The sequence below is a fragment of the Mandrillus leucophaeus genome, unplaced genomic scaffold (genome assembly GCF_000951045.1).
Source record: "Mandrillus leucophaeus isolate KB7577 unplaced genomic scaffold, Mleu.le_1.0 Scaffold49, whole genome shotgun sequence".
Taxonomy (NCBI): Eukaryota; Metazoa; Chordata; class Mammalia; order Primates; family Cercopithecidae; genus Mandrillus; species Mandrillus leucophaeus.
The window spans coordinates 4,887,072-4,907,949 of NW_012105253.1; the positions used below are offsets into that span (position 1 = coordinate 4,887,072).

At 42.0% G+C, this 20,878-nt stretch overlaps 1 protein-coding gene across 1 annotated transcript in view; it reads left to right on the forward strand.

Moving 5' to 3' along the window:
• Positions 1–20,878, forward strand: part of DGKI (diacylglycerol kinase, iota) — a 481,484-nt gene that overhangs the window by 177,146 nt on the left and 283,460 nt on the right. Inside the window, exons 4-5 of the mRNA XM_011995483.1 lie at positions 15,944–16,018; positions 17,688–17,744. The gene's annotated coding sequence lies outside the window, so the exon portion shown is untranslated. The remainder of the gene's footprint in view (positions 1–15,943; positions 16,019–17,687; positions 17,745–20,878) is intronic.

Below are 20,878 nucleotides of genomic sequence, written 5' to 3' on the forward strand. Positions count from 1 at the left end.
ATCTTAGTAGTCAGTGGAAAAGTATATGAGAAATGCTCACACAATGTTTGCGGTTTTCCTAGGACTCATACTCATCATCTCTGATCCGTAACAACAACCTTTTGGGGTGGTCATACGGGGCCGTTCACTTCTACCTAAAGATAAAGAAGAGTCAGAGAGGCTTACTCACTATCCAGAGCTTTATGACTTCTTTGCTTTCTTAGGGCAGTGCTAGGAAGCTAATATAGCAGGCATTCTATAAGTTGAGTTACCTTATCTAACCAAGCAGATATCACCATTACATAGGCTCATGCACATGTACGCATACAGGTGCGTCTACAGCAGTCTTGAGTGTTTAGGTTGAGTGGTATGTGGTTGCGGTGTAAGTGAGCAGACAGGCAGGTTGGTGTCAGAAGCTGGGAGCTGTGGGGAACAGAGTAGGTAGATGGTGAGGTGAGTGAGCATGTAGGTTGTGTAAGAGGAAAAATGGAACTGTCATACTTCAGGATGCTGTTACCAGATATATCTTCTCTATTTTTAAATGTGCTCATGTCACCCTCTTTTCGTGGACCAGCTAATAGGTGCTGCTTTGCTTTTGTTATTGTTTTGTTCTTGTATTTTGCTTTAGTCTTTTCCTTGTAGATAATGTTTGGTGAAAATGGCTTAACCCCACCTGTGACACCCGGCCTCAATTCTAAGATTCCTTCTAATGTTGCTTGCAATTTGCCAAATACAGTTTTATTGAGAAAGTGAATGAATTGTGTCAGAGAGGCCGTGTGATATAAGAGTTGGAGGATTGTAGGGCAAGAGCTTCACAGATCCAGAGACAAAAAGATCTAGATAAAAATGCAAGTTCTGCCCTGCCTGTCTAAGCCTCAGTTTCCTCTGTAAAATAGTGGTGATTAAATCTACCTCTCAGAATCAGTAGAGGGATAAAATCAGTTAACAAAGGTTTGTATTCATTTTCCTCCTCTTCTGTACTTACTATGGTTCAATGTCATGGAGTTGAACAAGCTAATTGCAGATTTGGTTGGACTTTGGCTTAACAAGGCCTTACATTTGGGATGATTCTGTCTATCCCAACACTAAGACTCTTACACCTTCACCTGTCATTTTGCTACTGTGTGTAGCATCCGTATTCTTACCGAGTCATGACTGGGAACAACTGAGTGGGACAAATCAAAGTAACCCATTCTGTGATCTCATCTCACAAGCTGTGTCTTCTTATTGGTGAATCAGAAGCCTCATCATTGTCTGTAATGGGGTATCACAACATTCACTCACAGGAATGCTGGTCATGTCCTTAGATTCTTGGAAGACACTTTCAAGAAGAGTACAAGGGTCATAGCTCTCTGCCCTATTTGAAGGAAACTTGCAGCTTTCTGCTGTTTAAAAATGAAAATGACTCTGAGTCCAGTTATACCTTGTCTGTTTCATCTCAGGAAGAATGAGCACCAGGCAGCAGCTTGTGAAAATGCTGGTTCCCATGCATCTGTGTGTGTGGGTGAGAAGATGAGAGAATCAGAGCCCGATGTGCATTACTGGGGACTTTCTGGCCATCTGTGTATTCGGGTCTAGCTGGTGTGTACCACGGAGCACCAGCATGGACTTAGAATGCACCAAGATCTGCCTGCATGTTGCTCCTGCTCTGTCAGCCTCAAATGCCAGTTGTCTGGCACAGCAGACTCATGATCTGCACCCCAGATGGCAGTTTGGCTGAGCTGGGTGCAGGCTGTCAGAGGGAACCACGTGTGTGGCAATAAAGCCCAGGAGGCAAAGCCAGCTCTCTTGAGTTGTTTGGGTGCCAGCCATTCTCTGCCAGGGGCCTTTTTCACCATTAGGATATTGAGGATCTAATGAATCAAGATGACTCATGGAAAGTGTAGCCATCAACAAAAATAAGAAAAGAATTTTCACTGACACGCTCTCTGCTACTGAGTTCCCAGTTAGTGGATATGAGAGAGGGAGAGAGTGGGATGCTCTCAGCAGTGGAGGTAATGTCGTCCTTTAGGTGTCCGGCCTGATAGCTCAGCATTTCCATGAGATCGTCCACGTGCACACTTAGAACAGTGTCTGGCACATGGTAGACCCTCAGGACATGTTACCCATTGTTACTATGACAACTGTCATGGGGATTGTTGTAATTATTCTTGGGTACCAAGTGCTGTCTGTGTATTAAAGGGGAATCTAGTGCTGATACTTTTCACTTCATGTAATGGGGATAGTGACAGTATACGTAGGCTATGAAGCCAAGGGATCTTTAGGATTCTGTCACTTCTAGGTGACCCTGGATCAATAGTACCATTGTCTATTTGCACAGCCCATTTCATTTTTACCCAAAATTGTGTTCTGGAGAACACTAAACTCAAATGAAAACAATATACGGCATTATACATTAAAAGGAGCTCGTGACCATACATTTCAAAAACATGGAATGACTTTAATACATAAATAGGTCCTATGAAGCTCAATGAAAGATATAAGGTATGCAGGATTTCTTTCTTTTTTTTTGAGGTAATGGAAGGTTTGTGGAACCCATTAATTTTCCCACAGAACACCCATTGCCGTTTTGTAGGATCTTAGTAGTCAGCGAAAAAGTATTTGAGAAATGCTCACACAATGCTTTGCAGTTTTCCTAGGACTCATACCCGTCTCTGATCCATAACAACAATCTTTTGAGGTGATCATATTGGGCTGTTCACTTCCACCTAAAGATAAAGGATAAAAAGAATCACAGAGGCGTACTCACTCTCCAGAACTTTATGGCTTTTTTCTATCTTTGTGCAGTTCTTTTGCCTTTATACTAAACTTTCATTAAGCCAAAATGCATGTGTCTTATTTTGTTCTTAGAGTTTGAACCTCTGAGAATAATGGTCATCTCTTCTGTCATGACAATTTTAGATTGAGGCTGCATTTGTGTGTTTGTGTAAGGGTGTGTGTTTCTGTGAAGCAGTTCTGTTGTTATTGGATATTGTATGGTCCTGTCACCTAGTAATAAAAATAATTTGCATCTGATTTAGCATAAGGTTTACATGTTACCTAGGCAATGCCCAGGTGTACAGAAATGGTTTCTCTTCTTGCAGTGTTTTCCAGGGGCAGGGACCCTGAGCACTAGGGTTTAACCAGTGCTCCTGTTGCTCAGAGACACTTAATCTTGATGGAAGCATTATTTGCATTATCGGTTACTCCCAAACCACGACTGGCCTCCAAAGTTGGTATTGTTAGAAGGTTGTTTCCTGCCTCATTGATGAGGTGGATATTCAGAAGGTGGTGCTTTAAAAACACGAGGAAATGGAAAATCCTGCATTGATGCCTTCATTAAAGGAGGCGCAGGTGATGTGTTGATGAAACGTGTGAGCTTTGGAATCAAATGACCTGGCTCTGAATCCTGATTTCCAGGCTTTGAGTTGTGTGATACTGGTCCTTGTTTTAACCTCTTTTTATTTTTCTTTTTTCTTTTCTTTCTTTTTTTTTTTTTGACAGAGTCTCACTCTGGAGCCCAGGCTGGAATGCAGTGGCTCGATCTTGGCTCACTGCAAGCTCCACCTCCCAGGTTCATGCCATTCTCCTGCCTCAGCTTCCCAAGTAGCTGGGACTACAGGCACCCGCCACCATGCCTGGCTAATTTTTTGTATGTTTTAGTAGAAACGGGGTTTCACTGTGTTAGCCAGGATGGTCTCGATCTCCTGACCTTGTGATCCACCTGCCTCGGCCTCCGAAAGTGCTGGAATTACAGATGTGAGCTACCGCGCCTGGCCCATTTTAACCTCTTTAAGTCTAAGTTTTACATCTGGAAAATGGGATAATACTGCTTCTTGTGGTTGTTGTGAAAATTAAATGAGTTAATGCATATGTAACAGCAGGCTGGCAAATCATTGGCACTCAATAAATATTGTCCACTATAATCTTTGCTCCTTGAATGATAGTGGTTCCAAGAAACTGAACCCAAAGAGACAGCCGAGAGTACTAGGTTTGGAGAGTCTTAGAATCACCTGCTACCTCAGTTTCCTCGTTGAAAGTTGAGGACTGAGCTTGTGAGGTGAAACAACTAGCCCAGCTAACAGTCAGGCTGTGTCTCCCCTCTGTTCCGTCCTCATTCTCTCAACCTTTTATAGCACACACCACTTACTAGCTATCATATTTTAAAAAATTGTTCGCTTATTTATCTGTCTCCAACACTAGAGCGTAAGCTCCATTTAGCTCAGGGACTCTGACCTTGTTGTCCTCTCCGGTATTCTCCACACTGAGGATAAGTGACTACACTGAATAGTTACCCTGTGTGACTTAACATTGAATGAATGAATGAGTTCAATGAGGTGCTTGTTGAGAGAGAGACACAAACACACACAGACACCTGTCACCAGATCAACCCTGCCATTTAAGTATTGTTATATTTACAATCTAGGATGTCTGAATTCCTGCCTCATTTTTAAGGCTCTTTAGAGGGAGATTTAACACATGCAGATAGCTGTCTTGTGTAGGGTTTTATGCCCTATTTAGCCAGTGCCATACCTTTTGCAGCACATTTTATTTCATTCTCGTGGAGAACAGAGACTGCTTTTTGCCATCTTGGCACACGGGGTCATGGTGTGGTTGTCATTAGTCAGCTCCCCTAGGGATCTCATGAGAACAGATCATATGAAAGGGCAGTCACGTTAAATATCATATTTCTTATCTGTCTTCATCAGTCTTGGTCCCTCAGTCTACCACTGGCAAAGAAAAGAGAAACACAGTAAGTTGTAACACATAGAGTTGACTTTGGGTTAGAAGGACTTCACTTCCACTCTTAACTAGTCTTTGTTGGACAAGTGGCACAGTCTCATAGGGTCTCAGTTCCCTTAACTGTAAAGTGGGGAAATTGTACCTACTTGGCATGGCAGAAGAGAGCTGTGTTTACAGTGTGGGTAATGTGTATATTACACAACTAGCCTCCTGGCAAATCTCTGTGGGTATGATGTCCTCATTAAAAAATGATATGGGCGGGTGTGTATGTGTCAGTGAAAACATTACCAATTGGAGGTACAGTGTTGAGTAAACAATCACTGAGATGTCTATGGGTCTTCCGGGACTAGATTGGCTGGAAGACTGCCTTAATTATGTCATCAAATCGCTTGGAATGTGAAAAATGGCAGTGAAAGGATAACTAACTTACCACAGCTTCTTAACTAGAAATATAAAATTCCATATCAAAGCAAATATCTCTAGATTATTGGTTAGAAATATTAAACTGTGAACTTTAAGAAAATAATTCTATTTCCACAAAGTAAACTGATAACAGAAACATGTCAGGATTCATAATACAAGTAAGATTGTGTTTATGGTCCTATCACACCAGCAAGGACTGAAAAGGAAAAGTGTTTGGGATTTCCTAGTTTATGCTAAGGCTCAAATCTCTGCTGTACCCATGATTTGCTACCTCAGAACTAGAGAAAGCCACCAAGACATACAAACACCATTTTTTATTAACTTGTTTTTGCTATGACTTCTGTAATAGGTCTAGCCCATCTTCACTCAAGTCTGTCTGCTTGAAATTTGTGAATGCACATGCGTCTGTATGTGTGTAGGGCTCTAATGGTATGAGTTTCTACTTATTAGTGTCTGTGTACCTGTAATTATGTTTATATCCATATTTGCATGCACATCAACCCTTCAATTACTCTACTATAAGACACGTGGCAACTTTGGCCTGCTGGCACAAATAATAACCTTGAAGAGCATGTAAAAATATGACAAGGAATAGCCACAGAAGCACCTGTAAAGAGCGAAAACCAGGAAGATTGCATGATGAGTTGAAACTAGAGACTGGCTGTGGTCGTATACTGACTTCTAAGCTGAGAAGCATAGAAAAACAAATGGGGAAAAAGAAATAAGAGAAAAGACAAGCAGGCAAATTTTAAAGAAGCAGAAACAAGAAATGAGGGCAACAAAGTACAGTGCACTTCAATAATAAGAATGATGAAATATGAAGTGTCCTTGGGTAAAATGAGGGCCAGGGTGAGAAATAGAATTATGGATTTTTAAGGATTTCTTCAAGTTCATTAGGCTGGAACACTTTTTAATGTATATTGACCATGAGGGAGGAGGCAGAAGGAATACCTGAGCTGCATGGTAATCTAGATAGAGGGGCACACTGAGTATCATTCCCCATGACTCTCCGCCTGGCATCTCTGAGGGCATCAGTTTGTTAGTATCATTTCATTAGACTTGTGCAAACCCAAACTTATCGGGCCCTTCACCATGCTTGTTATAAAGACTGGCTGCAATATTTGTTTTATATCTCAATAACTGTGCCTGAATTGTAAGAAGATTTCCAAAAGATGGTAGCAGTATGCAGTAGTCACCCAAATGGATGCCAAGGTGTAGACTTCTCCTAAGATTCATGTCATAGCTTTCTGTTTTTTTATTTGTTTGTATATTTGTTTTAGAGACAGAATTCTGTCGTGTCACCCAGGTTGGAATGCAGTGATGTGATCCTGGCTCACTGCAGCCTCAAACTCCTGGGCTCAAGTGATCCTCCTGCCTCAGCCTCCTCAGTATCAGGGACCACAGGCTTGCTGTAGCTTTCTTTTGAAGCCCATCAGAGAAACTTTGTGCCTATGACTTTCTTCTCATTAAAAAGAAGTATTAAATCCACTAACATAAGTCACATTTAACCATTTAAGAGTGTGATTTGGTACAAGGGTAAACTGTTCAGATACAGACATGTACCTTTTTCTTCCCTTAAAAAGAATGCTGTACTGTTTTGACTGTAGTTTTTACCAATCTTAATGCAGTGCTCAAAACACGATGGGTGTATCATTCTTTACAAACAGTCATCAACTTTAGCTTTGAATTAACGCAATCCCAGCAATTTGGTTCTTACCAAATTATTTCTCCTGTCAGCCCTGATTGGCTGCTTCTCAGAAAGAGGAAAGTTTTTTTGTGTGTCTTTCTAGTTCTTATATTCAGCTCACAAAGTCCTTTTTTTCCCCTTGGCTTTCTGCTGTAAGATTTTGGTTTTCTTTCTCTACAGATGAAAAATATAAAATACAATAGCTATGTGGGAAATAGACAACTTTTTATTTCAGGTTCAAACAACAACACACAGGCACTGCTCTTCTTTCTCCCAGTAGGTCTCTCTGGAGGTCATGGAATTGACCCTGCCTAGGTGGGGTTCAGCACAGCATCTAGAACCTCCCTGCACATCTGAGGTTACTCGGGGGAGGTGCTAAGAACATAAACATAAACACTTCATATGCAGAGTGCTTGTGATAATGTGCTCCTCACAACAGAACAAAACACGCTGTTCGAAGAGCATCAAGTGAGTTTTCCTGCGGTACTCGAGAGGCAATTCCGACCATAACACAGCATGAGACTGTCAGGTGTGCAGTCAGCCCAGCATACACACGAACAGCAAAGCTGACCAAGGGGTAGATTTGAAGCCCTCCTGAGCTGCTGATGATTCTACTGAAAGACTTAAGGACAAAGTATGAGGAATTCACGCTGACCTTAGGGGAGGCCGGTGTGGGGCTAGGAAGAGGGCTGTGTGCTCTCGGTCACTTGTGCGTCTCTGCCTTTCCTTTTTGTTCCATTCTTGTCACTTCAGTTTAGGCCCTCATCACCTCGTATGGTAAATTATCACTGTGCCCTTTGAATTTCTTATTCTCTTTCAGAAAAAAAAGCCAGTGTCTTAACCACAACCTGCGGCACACCATGATCTGGCCTGCTGTTATCATCTGGCCTCATCTCCACTTCCCCGCTCTGGCCCCTGCCACTCCTTAGCATCCTGACATCTTCATGCCTCTGAGCTTTGCACTGGCTGTGCCTTTGCCTAGAATGCTTTTCCCTCAGATATCCACGTGGTGAACTCTCTCGCTTCCTTTGGGTGTTTGTCAAAATGTTCAGTGAAACCTTCCCTGGCCAACCTGTCTACAACTTCAATTTTCTCCTACTCCTGATATTTCTTATCTCCCTTTCTCTCTTTAATTTTCTTTTCAGTACTTATTTCTGTCAGTATATTATATACTATACCTATCTCTCTTGTTTGTTGTCTGTCTCTTACAGGAGAATATATAAGTTCTATGAGATCAAAACAATTTTTCAGGGCTGGGCACAGTGGCTCATGCCTATAATCCCTGGTTCTGTCTGTTTTCTCTCCACTCCTGCAACTGTTCCCAAATAAATATTCCAAGGTTTAACTAACTTGTAGACACAGGTGGCATCACATGAGCCACAGTAATACAGATGCAACTGTTTTTAACTCTACGCAGTCTGTGTAAGACCTCAGTCTTCTGCAAAATAGCCCTTCCATCAGATAGTCCTGTGGGTCCTCAGAAGATACCTGACTTATGCTCACAAAAATATTATAGTTGTTCAGCTATGATTGTCATACGGCCTCTATGCTCTCTTTCTTTTTCTTTTTCTTTTTTTTTTTTGAGACAGTCTTGCTCTGTCACCAAGGCTGGAGTGCAGTGGCACAATCTCAGTTCACTGCAACCTCCACCTCCCAGGTTCAAGTGATTCTTATGCCTCAGCCTCCTCAGTAGCTGGGACTACAGGTGCCCGCCACCATGCCCGGCTGATTTTTTTTATTTTTAGTAGAGACAGGCTTTTGACATGTTGGCCAGGCTGGTCTCGAACTCCCAGCCTCATGTAATCTTCCCACCTCGGCCTTCCAAAGTGCTGGGATTACAGGCGTGAGTCACCGCACCTGGCTGCACTGTTTTTTCCCTATTGTGGGCAGAAGGCTTCCATTCCTCAAACACTTTGAGGGTGCCTCATTACTGTTGCTTTTGGAATTGCTCATTGCGAGAATGTCTATGTCCTGGTGGGAGTTTTGTCTCCTTATGTTTCTTAAAGCCAACGATTTTTCAGACCGGGGCTGGTTGAGGGGTTAAGTGGGGAGAGAGCCCTATGCCAGAAGTCCTTTCTCTTTTCTTCCCTCCCCTTTTCCTTTCAGAATAACTGTGTCAGGCAGTGTTCTCGGTGCTGGAATATAGCAGCATGGAAACGCACAGAGAAATCTCCACCTCTCTGTAAGTGTAATTTTGAACCCCGTGGTTTCTGGGGAGTAGTTCTGTTTCCCCTTCTCTTGCAGCTCCTCATGAGACAGCTCCTCTGGCTTCTTAACACAGCCAGTGTACCTACTTCCCAGGTTTGAGGGCATCCTACTCTACCTGCTGGCAACCCCCAGACACACCGTTCAAACTCAACCACCAGCCTTGAGCCCAGTGACTCCCGTACATAGGCACCTAGGAGCCCAGGAATTGTCCCGCAGTGGACATGCCAAAGCAGGTCTCCATGTCTTTTCAGAGGCATCGGTGCCTACTACATAAAGAGACTTCGGATCTTTTTCCTGCTGGAATGCCTTTGATTTTTTTGAATGTACGCATTTTAAGCCTAAATTCAAGAATTTGCGTTCTTTGCTAGACCCTTTTTACTGGTTCAGCCTCAGATTTTGCCCTCCTCTAGATGATAGCTTTTCTTGTCTGAGCTGTTGTTGAGCATGTAGCCATGTGTGGCTCTCTCCTGTTAATAGCCTTTTCTTCCAAGTCCCTCTTGTCTCCTGAAGTGGCTTGCCAGCTCTTCCAAGGACAGAAGCTTCCTTCTGTTTATATCCTGCACAGCACTCACATAGTCTCATACACATAGTGATGGTTAAAATAATTGGTGAACTAAATTTCCATAAATATATTCTGGAAAAGTCAGCAGTAACAGATTGTTTCAGCCATATGGAAACTTCTCTTATGTAGGATACCTCAAACCGTCATGATTCCAGATACCTGGCATCTACAGATTCAGGAGTATTGGTGTATATCTGAGCATTGCATGAGTATTTTGATGTATCCTTTGTAAGAGTCTCCAACTCAACTTCTTGTTGTTCCTGCTGCTTTTCTTCCAGATATTCTGAGGTACTTTTGGCATCATCCCTTATCAAGGGTGTTGATTGTTGGGGGCTGTCTCAGAAGGTTTCAGCCCTTACCAGGTCCTTGTCTGTCCACAGATCACATTGCACAAACACATGGGGTCTTGAAAAATGAAGGCCTGCCTTCCAACATGGGCCAGCACTACTCAGGGTCTGGGCTAGGACCTTTGAACACGGAGTGAGGTCTCTCTGCAATTGAACCTCTAAGGAGAGGTCTGAGTTTCCACTCGGGTCACAGACTCCTCCGGACATGTGGCATCTGCTCCTTGGTCTGGAATCATGAGATCATGTTGTCATAGACAGAATGAATGGTATACTGAGGATAAAAGGAGTGTGCTGGAACTTCAGCTAGCCACCCTCCTGGCTTGTCCAAAATATTCTATATTCTCTTGAAGAAAAAGAGAAGCCTGCATGAGTGATAGTGGAGGTCAGGCTTTGGCCCTGAAATCATATTAATGGAACTTTCAGATAATGTCATTCTTCATTTTTCCTAATGCCAATTTATAGATTGCATCCCAGACTCCCCAGAGAAGTAGAACTTGCCAAGTATGCTTGTCATTTCTTCTAATTAGGTTTTTAAATAAATCAAAGAACTCTTGTTTTCATTTACCTTGGATTATACAGCAACAATGTTCTTGTGTATGTTGCCAGAGAGGCAATGCCTATTGAAAGGACACCAGATTCCTGACATTCTAAGAGCTTAGGAAGGCTCCTCCCCTCCGCTTTCCTAAGCATTCCATTAGCCCCACCATTTAAGAGGAGGAAAGGACAGTCCTGCCAGGGCTGCATGGCCCCTCCTTCCTACCCATCTCCAAAGTGCTGCTATGGAGTGGGCTTTGTGGTCTAAAAGGGAAGGAGAAGGGAGGAGGAGAGCACTCCCCTGGCCTTTCTTGCAGTTTTCCCTTTGCCTGATTTTCAGCCTTCCCTCAGTTTCTAGTCCTCAGGGTGAATCTTCCCATCTAGGAGGCTAAGGGGTAGAGAAAGCATGGGGGATAAAGCTGGGAGGCATCTGGGGATAGGCCCAGCCCAGCAACCTCCTCTGTCCTTCTTCCTGGCTTCTCACCATGCGGCCCCACTCTGGCCCTTTCCCCAGCATGCCCCCATCTGCCCCCTTATACACTCACAGTATTGTTGGTTTCTGTCTGAAAGCCCCTTTCCTGGCTGTCATCCCTTTGCTCACTGTGGCCTCATAGCTGGTGATTCCTTGCATTAGGTCCGGGAATTCTGGAGTAAGGTGTCATGAGCTCAGACTTTGCCCTGGTGTTTTTGGTCCTGCAGCAGCCTCTGGTCTCTGAGCTCTTCTGAGATGGGGAGACTAAGAACAGGTTGCCATGCTGGTTGCTCTTTTCCCACTGCCTTCCCCATGTCCCATCTCTGATGATTCCACCTGTAGAGGTGGGCAAGCGCAGTGGGAGATCTTAGGACCGCAGCAGAAGCTATGTGGTCAGCAGGCAGTGCAGTTGGCCCCACTGCAGGGAGAAATAAGGCTTGCTGTGTGCCTTATTCAGAAGCGGACAGCCAGCCTTGTTGTACCTGCTTCTTGGGTGTCAAACTTCTGACAATTGGGAATGACAGATATTTAATTTTACTTACCTTGGGGAGCAAAAAGGCCCCAATCCTTTGATAAATCATAGGTTTGTGAAAGCAGATAACCCCAGGCCCTGAAGGACCCACCCCCTTCTCCTTCCCTCCCCTCTTCTCCCTCTTCTCTCCCACCCTTTCCCATCTTTTCCCCTTCTCTCTTCTTCATCTTTATTTTTCATCATCTTTCCCTTCCTTCCTTTCCTCTTTTTCTCTGTCAAACTCTCTCAACTCCCACCAGATATACATTGTTACTTAGCAGAAATCACATATCTTGCTCAAAGGAAGAAAAAAAAAAAACAGCTTTCTTGGTACTTATAGATCAGGGACTTAGGTAAGGGATGTAGTTGGGTGGGATAGGATTCAATATTAATCTCTTTATTAGGGACAATTGTATACTCTCTACCACTGCCTGCCACTGATCCCTCTGTCCTCCTCAGTCCCCATTGCCTGCTCCAGTGGTCTAAAGCTGTGATGGTTTTTCTCTCATGCCTGCTGTGAGCTGAAGATTGGTGGAGAGCTGTCACTACTTTGAGTGCCAGCAGCGCCTGCAACATGGGAAATATGTAGGATGTGTTTTCTCTTATAACCACTGTGTGGCTGCTGGTGAGATCGTGCCCACCATCCTAAAACCGAGCATATGTTTTATTGTGTTGTTATTTAAGTAAATGTTGCTCATGTTTTTATTAGAACAGTGTAATATAATGGAATGTGATCTATACTGTGCTCCATAGTGTCTTAGTTTAAACAGATATGTTCCCCGCTCTGCCCGCCCTGCACCACACACCTGCAAGTAAGTTTCTTTTGAATATCAGCACCAGCAAAATCAGGGAACCCTTAGTAAAGGTGCTTAGGTGCTATTTGATATTTAAGGCAGTAAGCTCAGTTGGCCTTTACATTCATTGATGAGAGCAAATTACTGTTTTTTAAATAATTTTAATTTTTAAGCATGTTTCATGTTCTAGGCAATATTTATTTGTTTAAATTATGTTTTTGTGCTAGGTTCTATAACAACTATATCCCAATGTGAGGAATAAGAGCTTACCTACTGAATGTTGCTTTTTTGAGACCGAGTCTTACTCTTGTCACCTAGGCTGGAGTGCAGTGGGACGATCTCAGCTCACCACAAGCTCCGCCTCCCCGGTTCACACCATTCTCCTGCCTCAGCCTCCCGAGTAGCTGAGACTACAGGCGCCCACCACCATGCCCGGCTAATTTTTTTGTATTTTTAGTAGAGATGGGTTTTCACCGTGTTACCCAGGATGGTCTCGATCTCCTGACGTCGTGTTCCGCCTGCCTCAGCCTTCCAAAGTGCTGGGATTACAGGCGTGAGCCACCGCACCCAGCCCCTACTGAATGCTTTTAAGTGACTTTTCTTGGTTTAATTTATCACCTTTCATAGAGAAGGAAGCACTGGCTCATATAAGTTATTTGGGGAAAAGTGAATATTTGTAGTGTTTACAATGTCCAGATTCCTGCATCTTACCTTTGTATATAGCTGGGAACTTCAAAATAAAAAATTGCAACTTAACCAAGCACAAAATTCTATGTGTTTTGGGCAATTTCTATTCAGAAGCTTATTATCCAGCTACTTCAGATAACTTTAACCACTTGAAACATAGTCATACGCCACAAAGTCAGTGGTCAAAGTTTCAGATTTGCTAAAACAGTTTCCATCAATTAAGGAACTACAAATCTATTTACTTTGCTACTATGGCAAAAGGCCTTGGACCTTTACTCAGAATTTATTTACTTAGTTTTACATATGATTGTAAACTGTAATTATCTGATTTCTCAAATTAAAAGCTGTTAAGAAGCTGCCATTTAGGAAATTGAGAGCAACAAAAGACAGCGACACTGACTCAAAATGAGCTCTACCCAAACAGAAGGACGGGAAAGAGAAAAATGACTGTTCTGTGTAGTACAGTGCATCATGTTGTAATCTTTATGAAGAAAAATTTGGAATATGGTCTATATATTCTGCCTCAAAAGGCACATAAGTACGTAATATATTTTAAGAGGATCTTTTAAAACCCAATATAGTTCAGTTAAAATCAGTTTTATAACTTACAGCACTCAACTCCATATATTATCATCTGCAGAACATTGCACTTCAGTTATTCCATTTGAATGTTAGTGCATTTACATGACGTTCCAGAAAGCTGAGAGACAACATATCTTAACTCACCGGTTCTCAAATTCCTCTAGCCCAGATCCCTTGTTCAAAAGATATTTTGACTCAGAATCTTGATTTGTAAAACAGACAGGAGGAGGCATTCCATTTCATTGGCTGCATGAGGCTTCCTGAGTTTTCTCCGTGCCCTCCTCCCATCCTCAGTGACTTTCATAGGAGCCTAAGAAATCCCTGGAACTCCATAGAACTTAATGCAGAGCATAGTGTCAAGCATGAAGCTAGACTAGGACAGAGTTATTGCCAAGGAGGGAGGCTTTTCAGGCATCCTTAAATCACAGCCCGTAAGTGGTTGCCTACCTGTGGTAATATTGCTTTGCTTATCCACAAAGTAATTTGCTAAGAGTTTCATGGGAAATGAATAGACTGGAATCAACTCCAGTTTCCTTAGTGTCACTGTAACTCTGATTAGCAATGTGACTCAAATGCCCCATGCATTTTCTGCAGGTGGTGCCAAAGCAGTGATTGGCACCGGGATATCCATAGGAAACAGAAGGGAAACCATGATTCGCTTATGGGTGCCCTACCCTGTAGAGCAAAATAGAATATTCTGATTGTTCTTTTGATTGCTACTGCTGTGCTACTACAATTACTGCTTCATGTTTTCTTGTTGTTCCTCCCCCTCCTTCTTTTTCTCTTCTTCTTTTCTTTTTTAGTAGTAGAACAAGACACTGTTCAGTAGTGTAGCTAGATGCTTTGGTTTCTTTTATCATTGTTATGTGCAAAAGCAATTGTCAAACTGATTTCATGTGCTACACCATGTTCTTCCCTCAGGAAGAGGAAATCCAAGAGTGATAAAAGCATCTGCAAGCAGAGTAAAGGCATCTCAGTCAGTGGATTTCTTCTACAAGTTTCATGGCAGTGGTACTGCAGTGTTTTAGCTTCTTTGTAGGTGGCTGATAATGTTGAATGAATTCAGCTGTCCAAGACCTATGAGGCTGCAGTTTCTTTCCTGATCCTACCCCTCCAAGGTGGTGGTTTGCAGCTCCTCCAGGAGACTGGAGTCTCCTCTGGCTGCAGCAGTACTTTATTTCTTTATTTCTTCTCACCTACCTGACACAATTGGCTCAAAATTTATACCTCAGCAGGGAAACTACTCCTCGGAAGGGGCAGGTTGCCAGCAATCTCTAAGAGTATCTTCCTTAAGAACAGGAACTCAAGGCCTTTCACACTTGGATGCTTTGATAGACCATTTGATAGATAGGCTTAGTTATAGTGCGTTACTTTCAGGCTCAAACACAGAAATTATTCATGCAAATCCTCCTTCCAGTCTGTCCTTTGTAGAGAGGGCTGAACTTTCCTATCTTAGATCGTGTACGACATTGGCAGTCATGAAATGTAGATTCCGCTCATTCATCTCTCTCCATGCAGTCCATTTTTTATCATTAGAGAAAAAGATAAACTTTAAAAAGTTTTATTGTATTATAATTTTAAACTAGTATTGACTGTCAGAGAGGCCAACTTGTGTAATGCTTATAAGCATGATCTCTGAAGCCAGACCACCTGGCCCTGCTGTGCCTTAATTCGCTGACCTTGGGCAGTTTTCTCATCAGTAAAATGGAATTAAGAATAGAACCTGTTTTATAGGGTTGTGAGGGTTAGGTGAACTACCATTTGTGAAGTGCTTATAAGAGCACATAGCAAATACTATATTCCTTTTAGCAGCTTTTCCTGCTTTTGTTGCTATTCTTATTATTGTTTCCTGGATGTGAAAGCTGAACTTGCCTTCTTTTCCTTCTGGAAGATTTGGGCAGAAACCCAAGTAACTTAGTCTAGACTCATGCCTGGGATAGAAGCCTAAAATGACTGGCCCCTGGAAATCGAGACACTTTTGCAATAGGGAAAGAATGCCTGTTTTCAACTTAGATCTAAGTTTGGATGTTGGTCTTGCCCCTTAGCTACTTGAGTGATAATGTAGAAAATATTTTAAAATGGAAGAGAATAATGCCTACATTGTAAGGTGCTGAAACTTAGAAATGACAGAATAAAGAGCTGGTTCTTATTATATGCTCAAAATATTGGAGCTATTATTATTATTTGAAGAGACAATCTAGCCCACCCTAAGACATGCAGATATGGAGCTACTTGGTGAGTGGAGAGACTGTTGATAAAGTTTATTTAATATTTAAGATGAAGTTTTAAATTTGCTTTGTAATAGAAATAATTACAATATTTGGTGTGTTTATGTATATATTATATATGCCCACTTTAATACTAGGGAACTCTTCGGGACTCTTCAGAACAGACTGTTAACATTTCTTTCTTGTCTTTTGAATTGAATGTTATAGAAATCAGCTCTCAGGAGGAAGTGTGCAGTCTGTAAAATCGTCGTCCACACCGCCTGCATTGAGCAGCTAGAAAAGGTAAGAGCGCGCCCCCTGCTGCAGCTTTGTTACATTGCAAGTATTTGGTCTTCAGAGGCCCAGTGTAACTTTCTAGTTCCAACTTTTTGAAAACAGTGCCCTTAAAAAAAAGCTGGAAGTGCAACATTATTACCAGATTGATAATGGAAAGACAATGTTTTAGGGTCATTCACTCTCTTGTTTGCTGAAGTGTAATTTGACATCATTTTACATTGACTCTTGGGAAATGGAATAACAGTTAGATGGAAAAGCCTGGAATTCTCTTATTATATCATCTCAGTTCAAGCATTACTATTCACCCATAGGCTCTTCCACAAGTTGTTTAAGAAGGAGGAAGTTCTATAAGCTTTTTATAATTGTTGTTCACATGTATCTGACTTGTGTGGTTTACTTCTTCTCAAAGTGCCTGCAAGGGAGTGAGCCAAGCTGGAAGCCGGCTCTCAGTCTGCTGGGCAGTGCTCCTCCTGTTGCTGCTCAAATGTGTGGGTGGGACTGGAAGTGACATCCTGGTGGTGTCGTACCTCCAGAATAAGTGGATTCGGCAAATCCATTTATTTGTTATTTAGGGGATGGGAAAGGCTCCAGTAGTGAGTTGCCTGCCATCCTTTTCCCTTTCACACTTCCTACTCCATTTTTATGTGTGTTTCTCTGTGTATTATCTATGTTCTTGAGTTGTCATGGGTAAAAACATTGAAATATTTTAGTCCCCCATGACATTCATTTAGTTTCACTGACATGACCAGTTGATCCTAGCTTATGTCTTATGGCAATGACTACCAACATGTTATCTTAATATTTTCTTTTCTGCCCCAACTTCACTTACTGATCTCTGCCATTATTCTTTTGCTCCTTTCACTTTATCGAGTAGCTAACCAAGATGTCAATGTGCCTACTAGGAGACCTCCACATCTAAAAGAAAAACAATGCTGAATCCTTTTATAAAGAATAACTCTGGGCTGGGCACAGTGGCTCATGCCTGTAATCCCAGCACTTTGGGAGGCCGAGGCGACCAGATCACGAGGTCAGGAGATGGAGACCATCCTGGCTAACATGGTGAAACCCCATCTCTACTAAAAATACAAAAAATTAGCCAGATGTGGTGGCACGCACCTGTAGTCCCAGCTACTCAGGAGGCTGAGGCAGGAGAATCGCGAGAATCGCTTGAATTCAGGAGGCGGAGGTTGCAGTGAGCTGAGATCGCACCACTGCACTCCAGCCTGGGTGACAGAACGAGACTCCAAAAGTAAGAAAAAAAAAAGTAACTCTCTTGTCTTTGAATAGTCATCATAATACTAAAAAAATCTCAAGTTTATATTTTCTATTTTTACAATCAGAAACCCAGCTGAGTAGTTTCAGCTGCCAATATCTTTCCTCTGGCTCTTTCTTATCTCAGTTTCTCAGATTTGTGGTGTAAGAGCATTATTGTTTAAAGATACTTAGATTTCATTCTTGAGAATGAAGGAAAGGGGTTGGAGATATAGAATCACCTGGGATCTCAGTTGATTATCTAATGCGATGATTTCAAAAGACTAAGAAGAGTATTGTTTCTTGTTCTTTGAAGGTTTTGCTTTTCAGTCTCAATATCTATCACTGTTTTTTTTTTTCCAGGTAATTCAGTCTAGTCTGATGCGTATCTCTAATATAATATACTTTTCTTTTTGAATGACAGATTAATTTCAGATGTAAACCAACATTTCGAGAAGGAGGCTCAAGGTCACCAAGAGAAGTGAGTATTTCAGAGCTTGATTTCAAGTATCACCTTCAATTTCTCATTGATTCAGTGGCTTCATAGATATTCACCAGGGAATAAAAAATAAATTCTATCTCTCTCCATTGCACGCCAATGTTTTGTTAACACATCCATAAATACAACCAATAAAATCTCCAAGTCTTTTCAACATGTGCACACTGGACTTTATTCTCATAAAATGTACCGGGGAGTTAAGGTCTTACCGAATGAACCAGAGACTAGAGGAAGGCGGTAGTGATAGAATTGAAGGGGAAAGAAATAGACTTTATTTATTTATGTATTTTGAGACAGAGGCTCGCTCTGTCGCCATGTCTTCTGGTTGATTTTACGTGCATTTTCCCATTTTGAGTGGGTATAAGCTACTCATGGGGCAGCACAGTAACTGGTTATTCCTATAAACCCTGGAGTCAGATGGTCCACTTTTAAAACCAGCCTTGATGCTGTGTGATCTTGGGCATCTCACCTAAGCTCTCTAAATCTTGGTGTTTTCGTTTGTTAAGTAAATGAATAAATACATCATAAGCTAGAACTATATTCAGTTCTCGGTCTCTGACCCTCCCGTCTGGTCATGAAGATAAACAGGTAAAGAGGAAATTTGAATGAAGAGTTGTTACTGATGTGTTAGTGGGAAGCAGAGGTATGACAAGAGGAGACAGCACGTATTTGTTCATATTTTATTTAGAGGAGACAGTGAGCACAGTTCAGGCAAAGATGGAGAAGGCAGGGAGGGTTCTCAGCCTTCCTGTGTTATTCTGGACAGTTTAGCTTCAGGCCCAAAATTGCACTCCCCAATCAGCGAAACAGAAACCCGCAATGAACAGAACCTGTCCTCCTAGAATGTAGTTCCGCCTGCCCAGCAGTCACTCACTGCTTCCTAAACATTACCATCTTATACGATATCCTCCTGAGCACAAAGTCCAGTAAAGATGATTTCTAATCAATGTATTTTCTCAGGGAGATGAGGTTCAGTTCCACTTACAGATTTACTCCTTGGAAACCTTCCTGGATGGTCTACTCCTCCAATCAACTCTGTGTAGTAACAAATAGGAAAGAGAGGAAAGGGGTCAGCAAAGGGGCTTCTCCTGAGGAGCTAAGTTAGTTGAGAGGAGGGTGGTTAGGAGGTGAGTGGTGAGAGCCTTCTGGATAAAAGGAAGAGCATGCAAATCCAAATGAGAGACTGTACTGAGTAAGACATGAGATCTGAGATAGCAAAGGCTGGATCGTGAAGGTTCCTGTAAGCCATGCTGCAAGTTGAGTGTTTTATCATCAGGATAGTTGGCGGGTGAGCATTAAACTACTTTAAGCCAAATATTGTTCAGGCTGCAGTGTGGAGGAAATACCATGCAGTTCAAGAGTTGGAGGCATACAGGCAACTTTCAGAAGCCATGCTAGTAATCTAGGCAAGAAATCATGGTGACATGAACTAAGAATAATGTTGGTAGATATGAATTTGGAGGAAACAAAATTGACAGGATATAGTAACTGATTGAATTTTGGACACAAGAGGGGCCCAGACTAAACCAAGCTACTGCTACACACACACATACACAAAACAAAACAAAACAAAACAAAACAAAACAAAAAAACTGAAAAACTGATTAGATGTATGAAAATGAGTTGATGTGAGGATGGGGTGGGGAGGTAATGACTTTAGTTGTAGAACTATGAAGTGTGAGGTGTCCCTGTTGTCCTCAACTGGAGATGCCCAATAGAATGTTGAGTGGGTATATGAGTTTGGAGCTTATGAGGAAGACTGGACTGGAGGTCAGGCATTGTGAGTCATCAGCATATTTGCACAGTAATAAAAGCTGTGGGAATAGATGAACGTGGAGAGTGGGAGTAGGAGATATCTGAGAATTACAAACGTTTAAAGACAGTTGATGAAAAAAGACAACATGAATATGAATGCTCTAATTGTTAGTGACAAAGCAAAAGGATGGGAAAAAATGCGGAAAGAGAGTAGGTTGGGATGGAGGTTGTAGAAAGAGTAAAACATAGTTGTCTTCATCGATTGTCTTCTCCCAGCGTAGCAGCAATAGGAAGGTTGTGGGCCATGCGCAGGATGAGGTGGGCAGGAGAAGAATGATAGGGCTGTGGTGTCTTAGTGCCACCCAGAGTGCGGACAGCGTGGGCCAGAAGATAACTCAGTGATAACTCAAATGAAAGAGGTGCTTTATTTAGGAAACTGGAAGAGAGAGTTTCATGTTAAGATGGAGTTTATGACTTTCCAGCCTAGGGATTCGTATACCTACCTTTAGCTTTCTGCCCTCCAGTATGTATCTCTCTCTATCGATAGGTCAGTGTGGAGGCAGGGGAAGAGAGAGAGACAATTTTAATTGTGCAATTTTTCTAATACAGCATGTTTTTGGTTTTTATTAGCCTGTACCACTTCTCTGAAGCTAGACCTTCCATAAGGGTTTTGGATATTCTCCCTTGTCTTCTTATCAAGGACTTGAAATTCCTTCCTTTAATATGTTTTCATCACCCCCCTCTATTTCTAGATAATTTCTACCAGCATAAACACACTCTAATAATTTCTATCTTTAAAAAAAAAAAAAAACAAAAACACTCCTTAGCCACCAACTGTGTCTTACCTACTGCTCTAGTTCTCAGTTTTGTAGTCACTGCCAACTTCCAAAAAGTGTTAACTATATAAATTATTTTCAGTATGTCACTTTCTAGTCATTGTAACCTGTTCTAATCTGATGTCTGCTCTATCCATTTACTGAAATTGCTGCTGCTTTCAGTTTGCCTATGATCTCCTATATGCTAAATGTATTGGGTGTTATTTATTTTTCTGTTCTTCTCAGAAATATTCAAGATACTACATATTCCATCCTTCTTGGAATGCTCTCCTCTCTTGGCTTCCCTTATCACCCTTTACTAATTTTCTTCTTGCTTCATTGGATAGCCCTTTCTATTCTTTTTCATTGCTTATTCCCCCAACCTCTGCAAATCCCTCTGAGCTTAGTTCTTGTCTATGTTCTCTTCTCTCTGCCCACTCCTGTTAGAGGAGCTCATCCGGTCTCATGGCTTCAAATACCATGTGGGCTGACAACTCCTAACTTTACATTTCCAGTCTGCCTTTCTTGGAGTTCCACTTGGCATGT